The sequence below is a fragment of the Erithacus rubecula genome (genome assembly GCF_903797595.1).
Source record: "Erithacus rubecula genome assembly, chromosome: 9".
Taxonomy (NCBI): domain Eukaryota; kingdom Metazoa; phylum Chordata; class Aves; order Passeriformes; family Muscicapidae; genus Erithacus; species Erithacus rubecula.
The window spans coordinates 7,362,060-7,387,785 of record NC_136660.1 but is presented as its reverse complement, the minus strand read 5'-3'; the positions used below and the strand labels follow the sequence as shown (position 1 = coordinate 7,387,785).

The following is a 25,726-nucleotide window of genomic DNA, read 5'->3' as shown; positions in this document are numbered from 1 at the left end:
GCACTCACCCAGAATGGCCAGAGCAGTGAACTACATTTCACCAGCTGCACATAATGACCATTGCTTCTGGGAGAGAAGTGTTTTGTTGCCTCTTTGGTAATGCATGTTAATAATGTTTAACCATGCAAGTGATAACAGAACTGTCCTGGAGAGCAGAGGCTGCTGGATCAGCCAGCTCCTCCTTGCTAAAAAGACAGACAAGGGGCTCATTTGGATCATAAACTTGCTTTTCTTCTTACTTTCCAGGACCTCTATTTACAGAGAAATTGTGGGCTCTTTTCTGTCCTCTATATAACCTGAAAAGTTCCCTGCATTTCAATACCACAGTTCATAGCTTGTGCATGTCAGAAAAGGTAGTGGAGATGGAAGAATGAAAAAACCTTTTCCTTCAATACCTTGTGAGGTTATTCAAATAAGATCACAAGAACAGCAAGAAACATCTTGAAAATAGGTATGTCATTAAAAGAACCCCTAGGTTTCATTATGCAGCTTACATCTGAGCGAGCACTACTTCCTTTTGATAACTTCCCTGCTATTTGAAAAAAACAACTGTACTATCCTGCAAAAAATAATATGAAATACAGTACATTTTGTCCAGTAAACATGCAGAACAAAAGCATCATTGCAACAGCACCACTGTTTTCCAAGCTTGAAGCACAGCTGAAGGTTCTTTATCATTCTATCTGTAGTGCTTATACCTGTGAGAAGCATACCTGATGAATAAGGATGTGATAATGTTACAGAAACCTGCTGATAGCAGAGCAGCTCCTCTGACATCTAATTTATTCCATGTGGCTCAATCATTATTCCTTATTTCTCTGCTGCAAAGTTTCACAGAATATTGTGAGTTGGAAGGGACCCACAAGGATCATCATGCCCAACTCTTAAGTGAAAGGCCTCTACAGGGATCAAACTTATGACCTGGGTGTTATCAGCACCATGCTCTGACCAGCTGAGCTAATCTCAGGGGTTTACTGAACATTGTGTCACAGTTTGCAATTAAAATAAACCAATTATTAAAAGCTGAACTTGGCCCAACAAAAAACAAATTCCAGTTTTGGGAAAAGATTCTGGGACCCTCTTTATTTCAACACAAAGTTCACAATTTCATTTTCACCTTCTGAAATTCAGTTCTCATAAGTAGCATCTCTGCATTTCCTGCTGTGTCATATTCTGCTCCCTCCTTGCACAGATGACTGACCTACTGGTGTTTAGACAAGTCCCTGAGTCACATTTCTCTGTAAGGGAATGCTCAAATTCTCTCAGTGCCTCTGAACAGTGTAAGGAACGATCCCTCCCTCCTCGGGGAGTAGGTAAAATTGCATACAAAACAAGTTAATCTGGGTGGAAAATACATTTTTCTTCTTGCACAAGAGTTAAAGTTTTAAAACGTTATCCAACCCTGAAACATGAAAATGACAACAATAGTTTGTACTCAATATGCAAAGATAAGGAAATTTGTTTCTGGGTCACATTATTTTGGACTCCTTATGTTTGTGTGTTACTTTCCCACATTTGACAAGCTTAGTGGGCAGGGTGGCACTGATACCTGGGCTCCTTCCCATCAGCAGGGAACAACCAGCCTGTATGAATGAGGAGTAATGTATATATCTCTCTTTATGGACAGAAGGCTTTGAGAACATTTCTTTTTTATTTCATTGGAATTAATAAAATCCCTGATGCACTTGTTCTAGTGAGGGAGGTAAATAAGGGGGAATAAGAGATGTAAAGAATTATATTGGCTCTGCAATGTAATATATATACACATATGAATAAAGGTTGTTGGTTTGCCTTTGTAATATCTGTGTTTTATAATATTTTAGTGCTCAATTCTTTATCATTATGACAGTTCATGCCAGCTGGTGACTGATTTGGTGCTGGAAGCATACACACACAAGAAATATTCTTCATAGTGAAGACATTTTCTGAATGATGCCTGGTAAGAAACTCCTCACAGACACTCAATGCCATTCCTACAGGGTTGAAAATATTCAGCAAGTTGCCATTTCTCTTTCTATCACCTACATGAAGGAAAAAAATAATTATGTATTCTACCCAAAATTACTACTGTGCAGGTGATCTATCCATTGTCACTTCAGCAGCAATCACAGAGAAAATGGATGGTGTCCTTTAATGAGCAGCATTATGGCTTCTTGGAGCTCCAGGGTACTTCTTGGAGGCATCTCAAGAGCACAGAGACTGAAGTTTCAGTAAAAAGAACAGGACTAGTGAAAGTGGGCATGGCTACAAGGGAGATGGGAGATGAAGCACACCCAAGCTGCTGGAAAAAAGCTGTGGGACAGGTGTACAAAATCCACCACTCAAAGCAGAATAATGGATGTGTGACAGACATTCAGGGAAGTCATAGCAGTCCACACTGCAGTCCTCAAATCTGTCTTCCCTTTAAACCTAAACTGCTTTATTGCTAAAAGATCTGCAAGTCACTGCTGGGTTTAGTTACACTTCAGAACATTCACAGGTCTGACAGGTTTTGAGACTGAACACTGAACAGATTAGACCACTCTCCACATAAGCCAACCTTGCACTGCCAGACAGTTCAAGGTTGTGCCAAAGGCCTTCCCACCTTCTAAGGACATCTAAATTCATCTGCAGGGAAGTGAATCTTGTTGACAGGTGAAGGATGTGACTGGAAAACATCTGGAAGTTTAACTTCCTCAGCTGTGATCCTTGTAAGGACTGCAAAGCCCAGGAGAGAAAATCACGTTGAAAACTTTGTTCAACAGAGGCCTGAATCAGAAACAGTTCTGTGAATCCAGGACTGATGGCCTCATTTCCTGATGAAGTGGTAAAGGTGAGTTTGTCCTGCTAACACTTGCTGACATTGGAGCAAAAGAAAATTATTCATGTAAATTGTGTATATGTTGTGTGTGTATATATATATATATATATATATATATATATATCCATGTTCCTCTGTGCATTGATGGAAATCCCAATGACAGCTGGAGAGTTCCTAGACCTATTTTCTAGGATTTTACAAGCAGCAGGTGTTTTTTCTAAGCCCTGAAAAGAGATCTTCTTGCAACAGATCTCCTGACTGCCTTTTGGATAATTTTCTAAACTGGTGTCTTGACACTACATTTGCTTCAATGCCAGTTCTAAGCTTTCTTCCCTTGGGGACCACAAAAAGCCATACAGGGTGGATCAAGGATCTTGGAGAGGTCCTGCAAGAGGCAAAAGAACACCTGCTCTTTTAACCAGGGCCATAGTCAGTAACTAGCCAGTAACTAAAGAGGTAAAACTAGGAAAAAATAAAATTATTACAAAGCTGGAGAATGAGCTACAAAAATCAAACCAAAGATACAAAGACAAGTGGGTAAAAAAAAAAAAAAAAGGAACAAATTTGTTCTGGAGATCTACTTGGTGTCACACTGTATGAAGTACTATAATTTTCTTATCTTCATGTCCCACAATACCAGGACTTCAGTGCTTTTAATTTTAACTTAGAGTATTTGTAGGTCCTGTGAGCATGTTTTTCATTGATTGCTCTGGTATAGTCCCAGGGGCAAAGACCCTGTCATTCTCTCATTGAAATTCACTATATGTGTTTCACTTCATGGTAGTTCCCCTTTTGCAGAAGGGGAATTGAGCTACTCTGACTTGTCCCCAGGACACACAATAGTGGATGGAAATAACATCCAGGCTTTGTAAAAGTTCTTAATACAATTACTTTTTGCTTGAGGCAAAGCAAAAATCAATAAAATGTGGGCATCTGATGTGAGAACCTCATATTTCTTGACCTGTATCAGTTTTGGATTTTCAGTTCACTGTGGAGTTGGAAAAAATTGGATGAAGTCATGTGAAGCCCACACCAAAAAAAATAAATTATAATTTGACAGAGAAGTACCAAGCCTGTGAGAGAAACAAAATTTGTAAATGAGGCTAGTGGTGAGCCACATATTCCAATCAACTATAATCAAACACAGGGGTCCAACATTCACAGTTAACTTCCAACATTAGCCAAATATTTTAAATCTTGTTTCACACTTTCTCCATGACTAAAATGCTGTTTCCATGGGTAAGGAAAAAACACTAGTTTTGCTAAGAAAACAACAAAGTTTTCCTACTTTCCCTATGTGCTGGTTTGGCACTAAAGACAACCCAAGGAAGTGATTTTTTTTCTGAGAGGAGCAGCTAGGCTTCCTCTATGTCTGACAAAAACCCATCAGTGATTGGTTTTGAGAATTTCCCCTGTGGTCTGGGGGACAAACAGCCCCGTTCCAAGGAGGGCCCCCAGCCTTTGCCTGCTGTGCAGGGTGGAGGGGAGGCACCAGCCCACAGCTGGAATTGAATGCAGCAAATGCCAGAGAAAAGCCATGAGCCAGAACAACTACCACCACTTTTGGCTGGGCCCATATAACCCTAGAGCAGCCCCAGTGCAGTCTGGAAAGCCTCTTGATTTTAAATATCTCTACTCTGCTACCTGGAAGAGATGACAGGGCCATCCACTGCCCAGGCAAGGTATTAACTCTTTCAATAACCAGAATAAGACTTTACAGAGACTTCATCCTCTCTCCTGAGTGGAAGAAAAGGACCAGGATGATGATACAGAAACAGCATGAAAATACCGAGGTCAAAGGGAAGAGTCAAGTCCCAGATGAGGGAAGGAGGAGAGTTGTGGATTGAAATTTCTCCTTTTTTTTAAGCTATGGAAAAGAGACTCTTGTTTTCCTATAATAGAGATTATGGGGCAGATTAATGTTTTAACTGTAGATATGAGCTGAGGCATTGGTGTTAGAGTAAGCAGATACTGGAATGGCTGTGATCTCATAAGTCTGAATAGAGAGGAGATGAAATTCCCTGCTGCCCCCCAGGGAAGATGAAGAAAGAAGAAGAAGAAGGAAGAAGAAAGAAGAAAGAAGAAAGAAGAAGAAGAAATAAGAAGAAAGTAGAAGTAGTAGAAGAAGAAGAAGAAGAAGAAGAAGAAGAAGAAGAAAGAATAAGACCTCTGTTTCCAAAGATGAAGAGAATTTGTTTGAACTGTTATAATCTTTAAAGTGTGCCCCATAAGTTGATATGGCCTCAATAACAGTTGTGGGAGAACTGTTAGAGGAGGAAAGAATTTTTACAGTGATCAGATTTCCATGGCCTGGGAGGCTCATTCAATGTAATATCAAGGCCACATGAAAACTGTTTCTTGTGTGGAAATCTTCATAGATGGAAGAGAGGTCTCCTCTCCCAAGTAAAGTGGTGAAAGACTTTTTTTTTTTTTTTTTAAAGATGGTAAATTGACTGATTTGTTTCTGTACATTGTCAGTGTGAAAGAAAAGAAGTTGTGGGGGGAGAAGTGTTCTAAAAGTTTTATTCTGATTTTTATTATTCTTCCTTATAGTTTCTAAAAATAAAAATTTTCTTTCTGCCCTTTTAAGTTTGAGCTTGTTTTGCCTTTGTCCTAATCCTATCTTACAGCAGGAAATGAGTAAATAATTCTAGTGGATGTGATTATTTAGCCAGTGCTTATTCCGTGACATAAATTGGTGCATTGGCCAGGAAATTTTATATTGGGCAAACCAAAACCACTGCACAAAATGGGTGTTTCCACCCAGTTGAACTGAAACCACGACACCTTAATATAAAAACATTTGATTAAAAAAAAAACCCAAACCAAACCAACAATAACAAACCCAAAATAAAAAACCAAACCCAAAACAAACAACCCCCCCCCCCCAAAAAACAAACAAACAAACCCCCACAGTTTCCTCGTGCATCAAGTTTGCAAAACTACTCAGTTTTGCAGTTATAGAACTTAGGGCTTGGAAGAGGAAATGGGTCCAGTGCTCAACAGAGATTGCTTGAGATTCTTGCTTTCAGATCTTCTGAAGGGAGCAACAAACTCCAATAAACCTGTGGTAAATACAGATGAAGAATTTTGAACAGGAAGAATTTTCAGCCAGTTCTTAACCTATTCCTTGCAAGAAAAAAGAAAAAATGGCAAAGCACTCTTTTTGCAGTAGAACTGTGCAAGATGTCTGAGAGGGGGAAATAAATATAAGCGAGATCAGGACCCTCCAGACTCCCAGAAAGCTTCTCCACAACCCCCAAAAGTGCTACATGTGGTGTCACAAGATGAGCACAAACATTTTGAGTGCTCAGTCTATCAATCAAACTTACACCACTGTTTACCAATGGCTTGGTGCTCCCTTCCCATAAATATGGCATTTCACGTTTAACCTGGCAAGTTTCAGACTGCAATAGCAATTCCCTTCTCTTCACTGCAGAGGCAAAAACTGAGCAGCAGTCTTTGGCTGCTGATATTCTTGCCATCATCTTCTGATCAAAGCTCCAAGGAAAGAAAACCTTAAGTTTCTTCTTGGTGCTGCTGGATGTTTTCATTCCTGGTTCCTTCACAAGGGTGAAAAAATGCTGTGAACTCTCAGAGCAAGTAAGGAAGGTGGTTTCTTTACTCAGTTCCTTTCTTTTTTTCTTTAATTAGGCAAATACATCTTTCCTTGGCTTTGGCTAAGACCCAATGTCCTTCCTCCTCTCTTTTCAAGGACCTAACCTTTTTTGTTGGCATTATCAGTTCATGAGGAACATAACTTACTATTAAATATACTAAGGGGCTGTGATTTCTCCTGAACTTGGTGATTACAGCCTGAATAGATACACATTTCTGCTGTATCTTGCCTAACAAGATTTGATTGAATATTAATTGAGATTTCATACCAAACTGAACTGTACTAATCTGTTCATTACTTTTGAACGACAGTTTTGGTCTGAGTCTTTGACATCTGATCAAAATTACTCTTTAAATTATGGTCTTATATTTGTAGAATTCTTGTAACAGATAATTTGTAAATGTAATGTACAAGCCAGAATGGCATGTCTGCAGTTATTGTTGAAAACTTAGAATGAAAAAGAAATTAGAATTCTAAGGTGCACCTCCGTAGCTCCACAATCTAATTTGGGTGTGATAATAAGGGCTGATATATTCTTTGACACTCAATGCTATTCCCCAGTGACAGAAAGCAGAAAATTCATGATATTTTGCTAATTAACTTGAGCACTTCATTTCATAATATGAGTAAGTAAAACATTAAGCATGGCATTATATTCTCTCAACATATAAAAATGACTAAAAGTGTTTCCAAGCATACTTCAGGGCCAAAGGCTAATTTGTTGTAGCCCAGAATCTGAGTGTATTACACAACTATACTGATGCATTCTGTACCAATACCACGGACCAGAAATCCCCAGCACAGGCAGGAGCTGTGACTTCCAGCACCACTGTCACCCCCTTTCCCTGTACTCAGGCAAATGGGAAGGGATTCTGTGACTGAGAGAACAGATTCTTTAGTAATAGATCCGGTTTCATGTGAACCTTAATTTGCCTGCTTTCAATTAGCTTGTTTCTTTTACCATGCATACTAATTTGAAATTGAAGTTTAGACACATTTAAATAGCATTTGCTAATTAGTAAATTAGAACCTGGCAAATGAGATGCAAATCACTGATTTATATACACAATGTGATCGTATTTGGCTTCATTTTTCCAGCAGTTATTTAACTCTGGAAAACTGAAAGAGCACAGGGTGCAAATCCTCCCTTCATAGCATGGCTGGGGCAGCTATAGCTAGTCAGTTGCTTGGTTAATCAGTTGTTAAAACAATTAAATGAGCAACCCTATTTACATCAACAAATCAAAGTCTTATTTTTAGTAATATCTGTATTAACGACTGAGAGGAGTATTTCAAATTTCAATATTACTTCTTTACATTTCCAATTACTTCTGCAACAGCCATCCTGTCCATTTTTTGCAAGGATAGAGATCCATCCACTGGCACAGAAATATTTGTAAGAGCTGTGTGGCAATTTAAGAAATCACGTTTGCTTGATAAGGCTGCTCTTTTTTTAGTCTCAGGCCAAAGTAAGCCAATCATTTCATTTTTTAATTGCTCATGTGTTACTTAGACATGGATGAGTTCCCTGAAGAGTATTCACTGAGCTTTTAGTTCTAAAATGCATGAGATACAGATCTCAGATTTAGCCTCGAGCCTTTTCCATCAATGGTTGTCAAAATAAAGTATAAAGGAATTCCACCTGAAATTGACTGTGTTTCAGTGGAAGTCAAGACATTTCACACTACAGAAGAGATAACCTTGGAATATCCCCTTGTTTCAGGATAAGAGAGGCCAGTTTCCCTTCTGCTTAAAACCATTACTGCCTTCTTAAGGCAGAATTCATGTTCAATTGTGTATAAAATTTTATCAAATTGTCTTCACAGCAGAAGGGAGCTTCCTGTTTTTAAGATAAATTCTTAATAGCTCCAATTGTGGCAACCTACAGACCAGATTTCGTGCAAAAAAAATAGGGACCAAGAGTCCCTGTTTGAAGGGTGAAACAAGGGAGTTCTTAAGAGAAATAACTAAGTGTAAGATGTGGGGATGAAAACGTGGCAAACTTTACAAGGGAAATAAAACAAACCAAGAGAGTTGATAAAGCAAGTGAATTGCTGGTATGCTCCTTCCAAACTAACAGAAAATGAATTTTTTAAAAGGCCTGCCTGTTGCTGGGACTCCCTGCAGCACAGGGATCTTTCTTAAAGGTAGCTATGACTGTAAAAGGACTGTGATGTTTTCCCAAGCAGGAGCTGCAGAACTTCTTATCCTCTTAACAAAGCAGAAGGAAGCATTGGTTTATTATCTTAAATTCGTGTAATATGAGGCAATTGAGCTAAACACTCTGACAAACCCCAGCTGAAATTTCAGACACTGATTGTACACACTCTGAGCTTCTGCCTGAATCTTGGGAGCCCTGAAAAGTCAGGGGTGGTTGAACACACACCTCAGCTTTTCTAGGGCTGGGGCCATACTAAGCCACAGGCCACTTCAGCATGTGGGGTCAGTCCTTGAAAGGGAGCATCCCAATCAAAGTGAAAATTTATGTCAGATGATGTAATCTAAAACCTGGATTAAACTACTAAACTTCAAATAAACAGATTATCTTTCAGCCTGATGTGTGAGGGCAGGCACTGACAGCTGTGAGAATTTGAAACATGGGCTAAAACCCAACAGAAGAAGGTGAGACTTCTCCCTTGGTAGCTGAGTGGATTCAGTTTGTGCCAAAACACCCTCACCCTAGATGTATCCTGTCCACTGCTGCCTTCCAGCTCCCAGGAATGCACACAACACAAGCTCTGGAAGTTTAGACACAAATGTGGTGCAGGAGGCAGCCCAAAACTCTTTTTCACCTTAAATGAGGTGAACCTCAAAGCAGGCACACGAGGACATGACAAGGATCCCTGCACAGAAGCTGTCACTGCCATCCAGTTTGAATGTGGTGATCAAGGGCATTCAAACAAGTGAAATGTCTTTTAGTGAAAGGAATAAAAAGATGAAAGATATTTTTGTAAACAGAAAAAAACAAAGGTGTCACATACAAAATTACTTCAGAGTGGAAGAGGAGTTTGGAGATATTTTCCTGGTTTGATCTGGCATTCATCTAAACAAACTAATGGCACTACCTATATTCTGTATTGTTGGGGAAAACCCTTTTTAGGTTCTTCTATGGCATGTGGATTTAAGACCTGCATAGATCTGCAAGCAACTTTGCATTTTAGGTGGCCAGTTGCATCTTCACTCTTTGAATCTGTAAGCAGGAAAAAGCTAGCACTGACTTTGCTGTCTTGTTTATTTAAAAAACAGGAGTTGAAAGGCACAGAGAAATAGCCCACATGAAACACATGAATAGTTTAATGACAAACAAACAAACATATGAGGCAGCAGAGTGCTGCATGGCAGTATGAAAACCAGATAACCCTCTGTAGCACCTTCAACCAAAGGGAGAAAACAGCATGATGAAGGATAGGAGCAGAAAAGAGGAAAAAAAGTGGTCATAAAATATTAATAATTTGAAACCCTACAGTGGCCAGGAGAAGAGCAGAAGAAAGAAAAATAATTACATTTATCATGAAGTGCAAGTCATCATCAAGAGCTCATTCATGTTGTCATTCATGTAATTTTTTCTGAATTAAGGCCTAGAAATCAAAGGTCCAGACTTGTAAACACCTTCAGGTGTTGCAGTATTGAGCACAACCTTTTGAAAAGCAAGTATACCAGGGTAGCCCCAGCCAGCTCCCTCCAAGAAGAACTAAAGGTACAGTATCCCAGGAAAGCCCTGGGGAGCCTAGGAAAAGTCATGACTACCCTTGAATAGGGAATCTGCTCTGACCTGAGCAATGCCATCCAGGTCTCAGGTGAGATTTTTTCCTGTCAGGACAGGTGTTGTGTATAATTGTCCCCAAGCAGCTGCCTCCAGGCTCTTCCCCTGACTGCCATAATCCCAGAACTGAATCACAGAAGCCAGATAACAAACTGGAAGCCAAGACAGCCTGCCCAGCAGAGAGCCATCTCTCTGAGCCAGCAGGGATTTCCTGAGGACAAACCTAAAATCTCACCTTTCCCACAAATAAAAGATAGAGGAATACACCTGCTCTGAGGAGCCTTTCCACTCCACAAAACCTCTTCCCTTAACCACCTTCTTCAAAGCCAAGTAAAATCTTCTCCTTCCTTGCTTTCAAAAAGCAACACCATCCTCCTTTTTATTATCTGAAGGTTTAAAATACAAAAAATATAGTGTTAATTATTGCCATTAGCTCATCTGCAGTTATTTTAATGGGAGGGGAGAGAAAACAGTAATGTCTTTTGAAAACATACAAGGATCTGCTGCACCAGATTTAAGAATTACAGTCTGAAAATGAACTGTATGCTCTACTTGGAGATTTTTCCAGTGGAAAAAAAGTTCAGCATGTTTTAAGACTGCTTTGTAAACCTTGCATAGAGCCAGCTGCAGTCTATCATACCAAGTTTTCTTCTGGATTGATTCTCCCAGAAAAGTTTCATCAGCTTACAAGCAGCAGAGTTGTTGTTTCATTTCCCCTTAGGATTCTGCTGCGTGTCAAAGTAAGAAATTGAGACTAAATAAGAAAACGTGGGGTAAAGTTTAAGTACCATTGCTGTGAAAGCTGTTAAATGAGAAACAGGCATTGCAGACTACAAGTGTCAATTAGGAGCTGGTTCCACTGGGAAATGACATTTTCACATTGTTTCTGCCTTCTGGTTTGCTGTTGACAAATCTGAGTTTAGGAAAGTTATCCTCTAGTTACACATATTCCTGACATCTTTCCTTTTCAGCCCTGTCAGAAAGACATTTCACATTAAACTCATTTGATACTATCATTTTAAATTAATAAAAATTTTCAAATATTACAATAAAAATATTGGGCTGCCTCCTCGCTCACTGCAAATCTGGGGTACTCAGTTGTCAGAATGAAGTAATGATTTTGGAAATCTCTGGCTTTTGGCACCCAAATGTAAGTATTTCAGGGAGATATGATCTGTGATTGGCAGGCAGGTGCAATGAAGTCCTGAAAGTCTCCCTCAGATTGCAAATTGAATTGCATTTGAAGGGGGGTGGGGAAAAAGGAAAAGAGTTGGAATGACTGGGGGAAAAACATCCAGTGAATGCTTTATGAGCCCTGCAGAATTCCAAACATTGAACATTATCCCACAGTGTTCCAAAAGTGCTTTTGAGGAGCTGAACCTTTCTTAGGAACATAGGCTCTCCTCTGTGGGGATGGAATTTCCAGGGACAGAGTCATGGTCCTGCCTCTGAGCGCTGAGGACCAGGGCAGAGTTACCATCCCTGGCAAAGCTCTGCTGTGGGAACATGCCCAGCTTTTGGGATGAGAGATAGTCTGCTCCAAACCCCACAGCAGGGGTTAAAAGGTTTTGAGCCCAGCACAAAAGGCTTTGCAACAATAACAAATCAATCCATGCAGAGCCCTAGCTTATGAAAAATAGCTGATTGACTCCTGAGTGGCTAAAAAGGCGTAGCTGAAATTGAAATTCAGTCTTGTAATTGTGCTCCATATGCTATTGTAATTCCATCAGCCTCCTTTCACCACTCCCTCCTGCACTCCTTCAGGCTGAGATTTCATGTATCACTTACCCCCACACTTATATCTGAAATCAGGGAAGAGACTTGATCTCATAACATGTGGCATCATGCCACTGTGCTTCCCAAGGACCAGAAGTACCCTCTCCTGCACCAGCACCAGGATAATTGGAATGCATCAGCACAAGAGTCTGCTGCATCTGCATTCCACATGGACTCTGAATTTGACAAGCTCCCATAATAATGGAAAACATTTCCAACAACTTTCAGAGCTAATATATTCTGATCCCTACAGAGCAAATTTTCTAAAAGAGAAGTGTATCAGTTTACAGCTAAGGGTTGGTAAAGAAAGGCAGAGCTTTCCACAGAGAGGAATATAACAGTGAAGACACAAAGGCAGAGAAAAGTTATTTTCCAAACTTTCAAGCATGCATTATGCCTAAAGCAAAGTTTGTATTTGCCTTTCTCAAAGGCCATTAAATTCCTGGAAAACTTAGGAGCACATGCTTGAATTAGAACCATCAAAATCTTTGGCAGATGACCTGTTCAGTCACTGGCAAATTAAAAGCTGAGAGTTTCCCTTGAATATCTGTCCCCCACACCCAATAACACACAGAGAGGACTGGAACCCCTGACTGAAGTCCCACATAGAATAATAGCTGCTGGAAAGTAGCAAAACACACATGGACTCAGAAGAGGCAAGTGGGCATGGGCAGATCCAGAGAAAAGCCACAGAAACCCACCAGGACTGGAATAAGCAGGTTCAGGAGTATGCAGGAATGATAGACAGTGCCTTCAGTAAGATGGACAGTAAGGCAAACTCACACAGGCTAACCTTCCCCTTCTTGCTCATTTCATGAGGAATTTTGGTGTGTCACTGTGGTAGAAATTCAAACACAATTCTGTAATGGGACTTTTCCTCCTAAGCACTGCCATTGTGCTGAACACAATCAAAATAAAGCTGGCTAGAGAATGGAAGTCCAATATACTGTGGGGCACAAGATGGCAAGCAGCCTCTCTCTTCTGCAGTCAGCAGCCTGTGCAGATTTATTTGGTTACATCCTTCTAATTTCTGTGCCACGAACCAAAGTTTCTGCTCCGGGTGGACAGACATCGAGAGTCTAGTGAAAAATTTCCATGTCCAAAAGTGTGAATTTGAAACTTGCTTCTCATGTTAATCCAAAATAACCCAAATGCTTTAATCTCCAGATGTGGAACTCTGTCCATGGTTTTGGGGAACAGGAGTTATTGACATTTTTGGATCTGGCTTGACCTAACACTATTCAAACTAATTCTCAGTCTGACAAGAACAGCAATTCCTGCTTTTTGTCCTATTTCAATAAATTTGTAGATATATCAAAGGTGTCTGCAGTCAGAAGTGGCCTTTCCATTATGATGTGCAACACCAAATTAATATTTTTTAATAACACTGTTTATTGGGGCTAAATGGCCAGCAATATATTCACACATTGGAACCAGATGTCCACATTGTGAGGCTCAAACCTGAAAGCATGGCAGAATAAATATGATGTACAGCTATTCTGCATGTTTCTCTCTCACACTTCAGGCTGCCCATTGCAACAACATCTACAGGGTCTATTCAACTGGAAAAGAGATGCCATCCAGAAAGTGGTACAAAAGCACAATATGCATATTTGGGTTTCAAGCTATGAATGCACAAGTCCAAAGCAAAGACATTCCCAGGGTCATCTTTCTGGGAGAACATTTGTTTCCTTTCAACTGACCATTTACCAGTCACAAGGAATCCTTGGAAAAAAAAAATATTTAAGCCCACAGTCTTCTAGAACACAGATTTATGGACTTAAACATCATTATGCTACAAAATTTTCCTCGTCAGCCACTTTGATGTGACACTTGTCACCTAAATAAGCAGATGGAAATTTAAAAAAAAAAGTTCCACTAGTAGTGAATTGTGTGTTTGGACAAGACACTAAACTTTAGGAACAATTCAAAGGTTCTCACCATATGCTGCATATAATACAAAAATTTTGACCTTGAATCAGCACAAGCAGTTCAGATACATTACTTAAAAATGAATCAAGCTGGCAGTCTTTAGAAATTTCAGCCCTAGTATGAGCTATTGATTCTGGTTTTGCATAACAATTGTCAGCAGTCTATAAATTTTTACTTAAAAGAAGGAAACTGGTGAGGCAGAAAGCTTTTGCTTAATTTCACTCACCTTCTCTCCTCTGAATAAAACCAGCCATGTTTTCTAGAATATTACATCTCCTCTTTTTTCTTGCTGTTAAGGCTGTCATTTTTTTTATTCATGCAGGCAGACAACGAGGCAGCATATGGCCTATTTTTCTATGACAAAACCCTTGCAATTACACCAAAGAATTCCCAGCAGAAATTTGTGAAAGCAGCATCACAATGCTTGGGCTGGAGTGCTGTTCCTGGTAGCCCACACCTCTCCACTCCTTGCAGGTCTCTGCTCACAAGCCAGAGGGGTTATTGCCTTCTATTCTGTTCAAAAGAGCAGCTCTTAAAACCTGTGCCCTTTGCACAACATGAAAACAGCATATAAACACAGTTACTGAGAAGATTAGTGTTTGCAGAGTCTGCCTGCACCTTTGCAAGGCACAGACACTAAGGCAAGTCATACTTCTCTGTTCTGATTATTCCTCTGCTGCAAATAGTGCACAGAGCCAAAGCATTATCTTCTCTTTAAAAAGCCTCCCAGGGCTTGTAAAGCATGATGAAACTGACACAAATGTGAATTCAACACACTGTCTCTGCCTTATGGGCTGCCAGACTCATTAACAAGTTTTTAAGCCACCTCTCTGTGGCTGTTCTGTGGGATACAGCAGTTCCATATTGCAGGTAAGGCTCTCCAAGCACCTGATGCTAACTCTGCTTCCCCATCAATTCTGCTCACTTGACAACATTGATTTCTGTGTTTCCTCTCCACGTTTCTGTTATGATGAAAAAGCCATGGCTCCTTTTCTGTGGATCACCTGTGGAGGAACAGGCACCATGATGCCAGGGGAGTTACTGAGGGGAATAAGGAGGGTCCAGAGCCAGTGACCAGTGTCTTTGTGCATCACACAGAAAGGGCTCTCAGATACATGGAAGGTGAGGGTATGTGCACACAGAAAACACTTGCTGGCAAAGAAGAGACAGCATTATTCCTTTCCCCATGAAAGCATTTCTTGCTTTATGAAAGAGGTTGTCCATTGAGGCATTGAGCACATTTGGGCATGGCCACATGGTGTTCTGCATCTAATGGATTGCACTCCAGCTGTTCTGGTCTCTGCCAGGGCCAGAACAAAGTCAGGCTCGAATCAGGGAACCATAAGTCCCATTTCAGTCTTTTATTTGTACCCAGTGAATACTGAGGGCATCTGCAAAATTGCCAGAAAACCTTGAGAAAGTTTCTTCCAGTTTTGAAAGTAGTCAAATAGGATTGTTGTTTTCAAAGGGCTTCTGAGAAGGGTTCAGCCTGTTCTGATGTGCCTCTTCTTACCATTTTCAAGCCTTCTCCATTCACTGTCAGTGCTGGCACATGTGAAAGCATTGTTCCCTCTCTATCCTGCTTTTGGAAAGGGAAGAATATTATATATCCTACTGTATTTCAGAGAGACTAGGTGTAAAAAAAAGAATGAATCATTAAAATTTCTAAATAATGAGGTGCAGCCTGGACTCTAAGAAGTGCAGTCACTGGGCCCTGTGCTCTTCCACCCTCTTCTGTGAATCAATTTGCTACCTTCCAAAGCTTGCAAGTCCAATACTGCAGTCATTGAACCCTTTGAAAATCCTGAAGCAACTTTGAAATCTTACCAACTGTTTTAAGAGCTGCAGCAAAATTCAATAGTCTTGATTTGTTCCAGGAAAGCCTCAGCTTTAACAAAATTCCCACTGACCACAAAGAGAACAGCAATATCCAGCCCTTCCTTTTCTTGGAGCACAGTCCTACTACACCTCTAGGACCTATGGAACCACACTTTAAATTATATCAGAGAAAGCCCATGAAGAGGCTATTAAACAAGCACTAAACATGATGAAAATTCCTTTCCATTTCAAAGAGCTTATTTAATCCTGTCTCTCAGATGGCTAATACAAAGCTTGAACACATGATTAACAGGGTATAAGGAAAAACCCTCTAAGCTGTTTTAAAATAGCAGTGCCTGCATCTTACTGATTCAAAAACACATAATGCATTCTGAAAATGGGGATGATTTGATCTGGGGCCCTTTTTGTCCTTGTGCCTCTGGACAGTCAATCTCCCACCTTTACCTATCTCAAGATGCAATTTGATGCTGTATTTTCAGGTTGCACACAGTAATATACTCCAAGAGAAGCCCTGCAAATGCCTTTCTGTACACCCTGTGTTTCCTAATTCCAGAAATGCAGCCCCTGAAATAAATTACCATTCTACTGCCAAGTGAAATGGTGTCTTGAGGTGCTGCCATCTCTCCTGCCACTGAACTCTGAGCTCTGGGAAAGGGTTTCTGCAGTGATACCAAAGAACTACAGAACTAACAGCACTATTGGCAGATTGGGAGGGAGACTGAATAGGGAAGAGCCTGTGAGTGAGCACACGAGAGGCAGGCATGCACTCTGAACTCTATCATCATTTCTCAAATTTCATACCCTTCCAGTTGAAAAGTAGGTAGATCCTTTTTTTTTTTTTTCCCAGCAAAGCAGCCAAAGGTCCATGCTAAAAATATTCCACACAGCATTTTCAAAACTGCTTTTGCAAACAGAATAAAACCTGATGTATCAAGTGGTATCAAGTTACTTTTCCATATTATGTAAAAACATACAATAGATACAAAATGCACAGTAGCTAATCTCAAATTTATTCTTATTTACCTCAGCAGGTCTTTGCATTTCTTGTCCCTGCCACAGCCTGAGCAGTGTGTGAAACACAGAGGTTACTTGGAATGAGCACTGTTAATTTAGGGTGGCATTAACAGCCTGTTAAAGCAGAAAGGCAAGTGTGCTGCAGCCTAGACACATCAGAACATTTGAAACACCCCCTAGCACCTTCCTGCATCTTGAAAATGTTCTGATTATCAAATAATAATGGTCAATTACTGTTGTCAATAACATTTTGCTTTTCTTTGCTCTTGCTGATCCTCTGGTAGGACTGAGGGTGAACACTGCTATCTAAGGATAAGATCATTCTTTCTGTTTGGTTTTTTTTACAGACACCTGCACATTTGAGTAAGTAGCACACCTTTAAATATTTGAAAGCTATCATCTTGATATGCTTTGAAGACTAGAGAGCAAAACCCCACCTCCTATGCTGAGCTTAGTTTCTATTTTTAATAAACTGTGTCCTTTTCTTCTACCTCCCCATTGCTTCTTTTTAATATTTAAAGGGAAAAGCAAATTCCCCTTAAACAACTAAAAATGGTAGGTATAGTAAAAATAATCTATATTGTTATGACTCTAAAATGAAAGGAGGGACAGATTAGAGTTTGAAGCACAGCAAAAATAAAAATTATTTAGAGAAATTCATATAGTAGAGGTGTTTTGAGATTACTTTCTTTTAAATTTTGTGAATCAAAATATATTATGTTGCATAGACAAATTCCAACCTCTAAATAAAACAGAGACAGAAAGAATATATAGTTCTGAAGTGTCTCTGAAAAATTATAAATTATTATATATTATTAACTTACCTTTAAAAAAAAAAAAAAAAAAAAAAAAAAAGAGAAAATGTACTATGGAAGACATGGCACTTGTGTGTTTTGGATAAGCAAGCCCAGGCCTTTTGTTGTGCATTGATTGATTTTAAGTACAGATTTTATACAATGCGAGCACTTAGGATATTTCTCATTTTTAAAAATTCATTATAAGAAGCTGAGAGATAGATTTAGAAGAGAACACAACACATATTTGTAAAATAATTGCAGTTTATTGACCACAGCCATTAAAGACACTGCAGACAACAGCATTACTTGACAGTCCTCATCGAGTTATTGATTCCCTTTTCCCTCCCAAAAGCACAGTTGCTCGGGCTTTGTTCAGTTTACTGAGCACGAGGCAGAAGCACCTTTTCCTTGCCACTCTCCCAGATGTTACTGCACAGCACTCTGGAGCTGATTTTGGCAGGAAGGTGTTGGTGCAGGGTGCCTGGTGTGGCAGAGACAGCACTCCTGACCCAGAGGTGTTTGCTGGTAGCACAAGGGCTGCATCTCTGGCCCTGGCCAACTGTGGAGTCCCCTCCATGCTCTATGCTGTCAGTGATCACCCCTGCACAGGGAAAGCAGCAACACAACCAGCACTGGCCCCAGCCCTACTGGCAGTTGGCTTTTGACAGCTTGGTGTCAGCCTGAATTTCCTACAATTCATTTTAAAAAGCTGCAGATAATGACAGCACATTAATCACTGTGCAGAGGAGTAACTCTAGAATGAAAAGCACTTGTTGGGAGTGGGGAAGTGTATTCATAAAATAAAACATTTCCCTTTCCACATTTTACTGACTGGGCTGGCATTTTCCAGTGGTACCACATTCTCATGGGAATTCCCACTGAAGTGCTATTGCCTGATCCAATCTCATCCCACGCCAACTGCCCGAGATGTTCAGCATCAAATTCCCCTGTTGCTAGACAATCTTTTGATCTGGGACAACTTCAATGGATGTGACCAGATTGAAAAAAAATAATAAAAAAATTGTCCCCTGTCCTGTTTTGGTTAAAGAACTCCTAGTGACCAGAAGGAAATCAGTGCTGTGGAAATATGGTATCCCAGGAGAACTGACCCAGAATGCTGCTGCTGTCAGAAGTGAAAGACAGATAGTTCAGGCAATGGCAGAACTGTCTGTTCCCTGGATTGGAGAGAAAAGTGTCAACTGAGAAACAGGCTAAGAAAACATCTAAACCAGGTGGCTTCATTCTCTCAAGGTCCAGAAATACCAAAGAGAAACAACCTTGCAATGACTCTAATTCATTACAGCACTAGGGAGCCTGCCAAGCAACTCAACCATAAAACAAAAATACAGGCTTCTCTACTCACAGTGTCAGGGCAGAGGGATGAGAGCAATTGGTTTCTTGAATGGAAAACAAGAGAAGAGAACAGGCTTCCAAGTCCAAAACTAAGTGTATAAGAAATGAAAGTAATAAGGTAATGGTACTAGCTACTTTAAAAGGCACTTAGGTCCCCATTTTACAAGTTTATGGTCACTGCTTACATCCTGCCAGGTACAGCTGGAAGCAAACAGTTCGTCTGATATTGGCAGTAGGCAGTGGGGCTGGCATTGGAAGAACCCCACTCCCCTTACTGGTTTACTTTGAGGGAGGAAAAACTGAAGGACAGCATCAGACTTCTGAAGAGACAATGAATAAAAATGGGCATATGTGCAGGATAAACAAGGGTCTTCCAGCTCAGATGAAATGAAGAGCTGGGAAAGTCAAGAATTAAAAACTTATCAGTCACCAGCTGAGTAATGAGAGTTTTGACTTGTGATAGGAACTTATTCCTATTCTTCCTTTGCATTAAATTAAAATGTTTTCAGCCTTGGTGTGTATCTCCAGGGAACAATGGCTGAGAACTGACTGCATGGCAACAAACAGAACTGAGGGAATGCCACAAAACTAACAGAAACAGGCATTTGAATCCCTTAGTGAATCCACATCAGCAGTGTTTACACCCAATGCATGCTCTCTCCAGCTGAACACACCAGAGAATGTGACTGCTGGCAGGAATCGGGCAAATGAACAGTGAATAATAAGCCCAAGTAGAGACTATTCACAGGAACTGAATCTTAAATTTGCATTCAGGTCAGAAATGCTGGTGACAGCAGGCTCTGCTCACCCAAGCAGAGACAGGCACAGACTGGCTTCTCTGTCTGCTTCTTGACTTTCAAAACATTCCCTCACATGGGTACAGACCCCACCTCTGCTCCCTGAAATTAAAAGATGCAACAGTCTGAGCTGATTCAAGGAAATGATGAGAAGAGATATCTATAAGAAAAGTGTCTTGTTTTCAAATGATTTCTACATCTGGTGCAGAGCCATTTTCAACAGCATTTGTGGCCAATGGGAGTGGGTGACAGTGCTTAGGATGGAGCTGCTAAGAAGTCCATGATACAGACAAGCAAAAAGCACTTTGTATCCAGCCTCTTTAGCTTGCTGCTCTTCTAAAAGGAAGCCAGATTCTTTGAACATGGCATATACTCAATTTTGTAATGGAAAATTTCATCAATTGGGTCTTTATATGATTTTAAAACCTTGGCAGAAAATATTTCATAAGTTTCAATATGTTCTCAACCCTACAAAAATTAGAGAATAAAAAAAGTGCTTTGCAAAGCTCTCTCAGTCTCCATTTGGCTTAAGTGCAGACACTTTCCACCATGGTAAGTGTCTTTGCTACTGTTTTCAGGGACTAGAGAGAATCCTTCACCTAACAGCACTGTCAGGGGAGATTAATGCAAGGTGGGTGCTGGAAAAGAGGGACTTCAGCTTGCCCACATTTGTTTGAGGTCATTCAACCACTCCTTTCAAAGAGCCCTCTGGCACCTAATCTTCCCTACCACTGGAATTATTCCCCAACTATATTTACCCAGAGGTGATACCAAGCCTTTCCTAGAAGCAGCCACAATTTCAAGCTGTTGAGAGAGCTCTCAGCAAGACCTGGCTGCTCCTTCTCCCCCTGCCTTGTACTGTGGCTACTGTGACCCCTTCCCAGCCATTCCTGCTGCACAAGGGGAGCAGAGCAGCTCTTATTGCTTTGCCTGGGAGCTGCAAGGATTTACTGCAGCTGGGGAAAAGTTTCACTCCTTTAAGGAAGCAGCTGTGATCTTTTCCCTCCACAGAAACAGAGCTAATTCTCAGCTTGCCAAGAGTACATGAGTACTGGGTTTCCTTGTTGTCTCAGAATTTTCATTAATCTTTCAGGTGATCAGCATATTTTTAAATTGGACTCTGCTGCATCCTTCCACAACAAAAGGTTCAGGGCTGCATTTATGGAAAAAAACCCCTCTTGTCATTATTTTTGAAACAAATTCCCTTTCATTTCAAAGGCACATTTAGAACAAAAGAAAATAGCTGTTTCACAGCATTATTTTTACTACAAAACCAGCTGCAGCCCAGAAAAGAACTTTCTGACCCCATTTGGAGGACTGTTACACTTATGTCTTAAGCACAGGAGTTATAGCTACTCTTTACAGCAAATTATTTCGTCACAAGGCAATATATTGGAGCCTTGGTTTAATGATCTGTGTGTATGACACTTCCACAGCTGATAATCAAGTAAATCTGTGTGTCTAAGCACACACCAACACACCTGTGCAATTGTGGAGCTGTCCATAAGTGCCTTTTTCAGGAGCTCCAGCAGCATGAGGTCCCTAAACCTCTCAAGTCTCTCTGGTTCTTTCCTTCATAGATGTATTCCTTGTCATGGTTAACAATACCCCTCTCACTCCTGAGCTATTTACCACATGCTTTATTTTGTTTTCCCACTAAGTGCTGGAATCTCTAATGTGATGTCTCAACGTTGCAACTCAAAATTGGGAAGGGTTTTGTCGTGCAAAAACACAACAAAAGGCAACACAAGAGAACAGACTTTCCCTTCCTGCAAATATCTCATCCATCACTCTGACAAGCATGCTGACAAGAAGGGAGTAAAATGTCACAGACATCCTCTAGCAGATTATGTCTAATTGACCATTTCTCACCCCCATGAAGCAGGGCTGTATCTGAGGGGGTTCCTTTACTCACTGAAAATAATCTGAGTCAAAACCATTCCCATGATGGTGTTTTTCTGTTCTTCCTTTACTCACTGTGCTTCCCTGCTGTGCACACACACACACACTCTTCTGGTCACATCCTCACAGAATATAAATATCCACAACCTCCCTGCAAAAGGAGAAAGAATGGGTTGGCTTGGAAGGGACCTTAAATATTATCCAGCTCCAACACCCCTGCCATGGGCAGGGACACCTTCCACTATCCCAGTTTACTCAGAGCCCCATCCAGCCTGGCCTTGAACACTCCCAGGGGTGGGACATCCACAGCTTCTCTGGGCAATGTGTTCCAGAGCCTCACATCCTCACTCACAGTAAAGAATTCCTTCCTGATATCCAATCTGAACCTGCTCCCTGGGAATAAAGGTATTCACAAGTATTCACATATGTGTGCTGAGATGTTTGAGCAAATTATCTTCATTATTACATAGGATCAATTAATCAGTGCATTAATAAATGGTGTAGACATTTCAAACTCCTTTAGGATTTAGAATGTTCAGCAATAAATTATGCCCAAGTCGCACAGAATAGGATGGGAATGAACAAAATGGACACTTACCAAGGGTCAGAGTTAAACCTAACCTAGGAACTGGATTTTCCCAGTTATCTAAGTTCCTCAGGTGTGATAGATGCTGCCTCTCTGAGGATCCACAACACCCTGAGAAGGTCACATGTACACCAAAGCTCACAAATTCACTAATGCACTGCATTTCACACCCCAGCATGGCTGTCTTCCAATATTCTTCTCTTCCCTCTTAGCTCAGTGACTGGCAAATTTATCTAAAACATAGCAGGTTTAGATCCAACTTTCTCCTTTTGCAGGGACTATAAACAAGATCCCAGTTACATTCCCTAAAATTTAAACCAAAATGTTTTATCTAACCTCCCTGTTAAAGTTGTAAAATACTTCCTGAATCACAGAAAACAAAAAGAAAATAAAATTAATTATTGCATTTCATGTTGACTGCAAGTTCCATCTGGGAGATGAAGCTAAATCTGAAGACATTTACTATGAGATAAGCCTGTGATCCAAGAATTTTCAGCTAAACTAAGGAGTTAACTACCACATTACTTCTCACTCTTACTTCCTTGGCTTCAATCAATATTTTGCTGTTCACTGAAAACAAAAAAACTCAGCAGACTGATGGCTGGGGCACTCCACCAGCCCATCCAACATACAGGCAGTGGTCCTGTCAAGTTAAGGGCAGCAAAATCACATCTCTCACATCCTGGATATGAGCTCTTAACTCTGATGTATTCAGTAAAATCTGAAGAGTAGGAAGAAAAGAGCTTTGCTCTTCTTTCATCTGTCTAGTAAGAAAGAGCTGTTTCAAGGACCTGTTCATAGCAAATAGCAGCTCACAAACCAGTCTATTTTATAAGCCCAAAGGTATTCAAACAATACGAAAACTTTTTGGGGATGCTGTTCTGTGCATAATTTAGCTTCTCTTGTCATTTGGATGTCCTACAGGTACAGATTCCCCAGAAACAGAGAGGGATTGGAGGAGCTATGTTTGTGCTTCCATTAGTTACCATCTTATCTCAAACAGATTAAACACACCAGAATTTTGAGGAGCAGGCTTCCCTCCAGCCTGGCTGGTGGAATACAGCTCCCTTCTGTGGAGACAGCATGACACAGGCACACACTGCCTTATTTCCCCAGGAGCCTGGGAAGGTTAGAAGAAGGGAAAACACATTTCCTACCCATCTAACACAATGCAATGCAGAGGGAGAGAGATGAATTGCTTTGCTTTAGTCTATCATTACCTTGTCATAAAACACTATTAGCCTAATGCTTCATTCCTTGGGAGCCTCTCAGCAGTGTACTCTCTTTTGGGGTACACAAGCAACTGACTCCAAAATACATTCTGCAGTGGAGGAATCCATGTTGAGGGTTTAAATTATCTGCCTCTCTTTAATCTTAATCCAGAAAGCCATGGAGGATCTGCTCATTATTTATAACTGGGCTGGGGTGAGCTACTGTGAGCAGGGTAATTGGAAGAGTATTTCAGCCTGTCTGCCACTGATTTGTGTAATGGCTGATGTTAGACACGGCATAATCATGGCGCTAAATGGAAAATAAAGAATAAAAATGCATCAAACATATGTTTTTATGTTGTTTTTTATGATCACGTTTTTTATTGCACTTTCAAATTCTGTTGTTCCTTCCTTTCTGAGATCAATTTACTTGCCTGGCAGCAATTTTCTGTATTAAAGCTTGAGAAAGCTGATCTGCTTTCTCTTATTCTCTTGATTATGGAAGCTTTCAGCCAGAAAGCTACTAAATTCTAAAGACTGAGGTCTATAACCTCTTTTTAAAATTGCTGTTACAAAAAAAAAAAAAGACTCCTTCATGCAAACTATTGTCCCTTAAAAAACAGTCTTTATTTCCCAGAAAGTTGTTATTTTGTGCTTCCCTCTATGAATTTTTCAGCATATACTATTAATTCTTCAATCCATTATTTGTCATATACTATTTTTAATATTTGACAATAATTCCAGTTAAGTGAGTTAGTGCTGCCTCAAATCAGGAAAGACATGGCATGACTTACCATCATGCCCACTATTTCCTCTCCTTTTAAAGGAGAAAGTACTCCCAGACCTCAACCTCATAGTTGACTCAAAGACTCCAGAATTCCCTGCTCCAGAGCTGTGCTCCAATTTTAATGGCAACAAATCAGGACCATTTCCAGCAGTCCCTGTATGTCTTTTTTTCAGAAGCTCCTCAAGACCAGCAAACTTCTGTGATATATGCTAATCTTGACAAATATGCTTTTTCCCAATAAATATGCACTTTCTCAAAGAATTTCCAGCTTTCAGAATCTGGGGCAATCCCAGACCATGCCAGGCAAATTAAGGCAAGACTTAACTGTCAAATACAAGCTGTCAATCTCCAAATCCCAGCCACAGAACCACCTGCATTCCAGCCACCTCCAAGGTAAGCTCCCAGGCTGCAATCCTCTTCCCCTCAGCCTCTGAATTTTAAACCTTAGTTCTTCCATCCCCTTAGGAACTATTCATCCTAGAGCCTCAAAGACTTTCCTCAGGCTGAAGCCTAAGTCCATAAGCTTAATTCCAGCCCAGTTCTGCCCTCTGTTCTGGCATCCACACATATCTGGCAAGGAAGAACTATTCTCTTGCAAAATCTCCTTTGATATCATAGACAGCACCATTACCAGATTAATAATGTTCTGAGAGGAAAGTATGGGCTGAACATAATAAAAATCTCTTGTAAATTGGCTGGGCTTGATCTAGGGTATTCCACTTCTGTACAACCCTCATAGGTGCTGAGAAGGGTCCTGCAAAAAGCATAACTATGAACTAATAAGTGTTAAATCTGCTGATACTTACACAGGAGCATAGCAAATGGAGTGCAGCTGGACCACCCAGCAGAGCCACACCAGTGTGTGCTGGCTAAAGGCACATATTTTATTCACTGCCCTTCACCATGCTCCTTCTCATGCACTTATAGACTGCTCAATCCTTTTTAATTTACAGAAAGAAACTCTGGTATTTCCAGAAGGGAATTCAGGCAGTAAACAAATAAATAGTGCTGGGAAGAAGGGTTCAGCCAAATGCATCAAAGGGACATGGGGGCCAGGAGAATGTGGAGAACAACAGAGACTATCATAAAACAGTGAGTTATCACCTTTCCTTCTCATGAGATGCCATCTGGATATTTTTAACCCCCCAACAATAACTTTCTAAGAACAGAACAGAAAAGTTTTGTGGATTGCCACAGGGAAAATATCATCCTCTGCACAATCTCTCTGAGAAGAGGTCACTTGCTTCTTTGGAAAGATTACAGAAAAAGGAAGAAATCATAGCAAGGGAGCTCTGTGATACATGAGTACCTAGAAACCCACTGAGAAAGCTTAATCCCCTATAACTGCTGTGCAGAAGCTGAAAGGCAGCCATTTAACCTTTGGACTGCCACTGCTGCACAGCTATGAAAGCATCCATGTGAAACCTTTAAATGGTCAAAGCTACAGGTAGGAAGAGACCTGTCCTACTGCCATGAAGTGTGACCCACTCAGTCCCCAGCCAGAGGATTTGTCAATTACAGCTAATAAATATTTACCAATACAAAAACAT

At 40.5% G+C, this 25,726-nt stretch overlaps 1 long non-coding RNA gene across 2 annotated transcripts in view; it reads right to left on the bottom strand.

The window, feature by feature from the left end:
- LOC306805497 overlaps window positions 1-25,726 on the bottom strand; it is a 216,214-nt gene that overhangs the window by 167,651 nt on the left and 22,837 nt on the right. For both annotated transcript variants that reach the window (XR_013775227.1, XR_013775228.1), the window contains exon 2: window positions 10,450-10,568. This is a non-coding gene — a long non-coding RNA (uncharacterized lncRNA). The remainder of the gene's footprint in view (window positions 1-10,449; window positions 10,569-25,726) is intronic.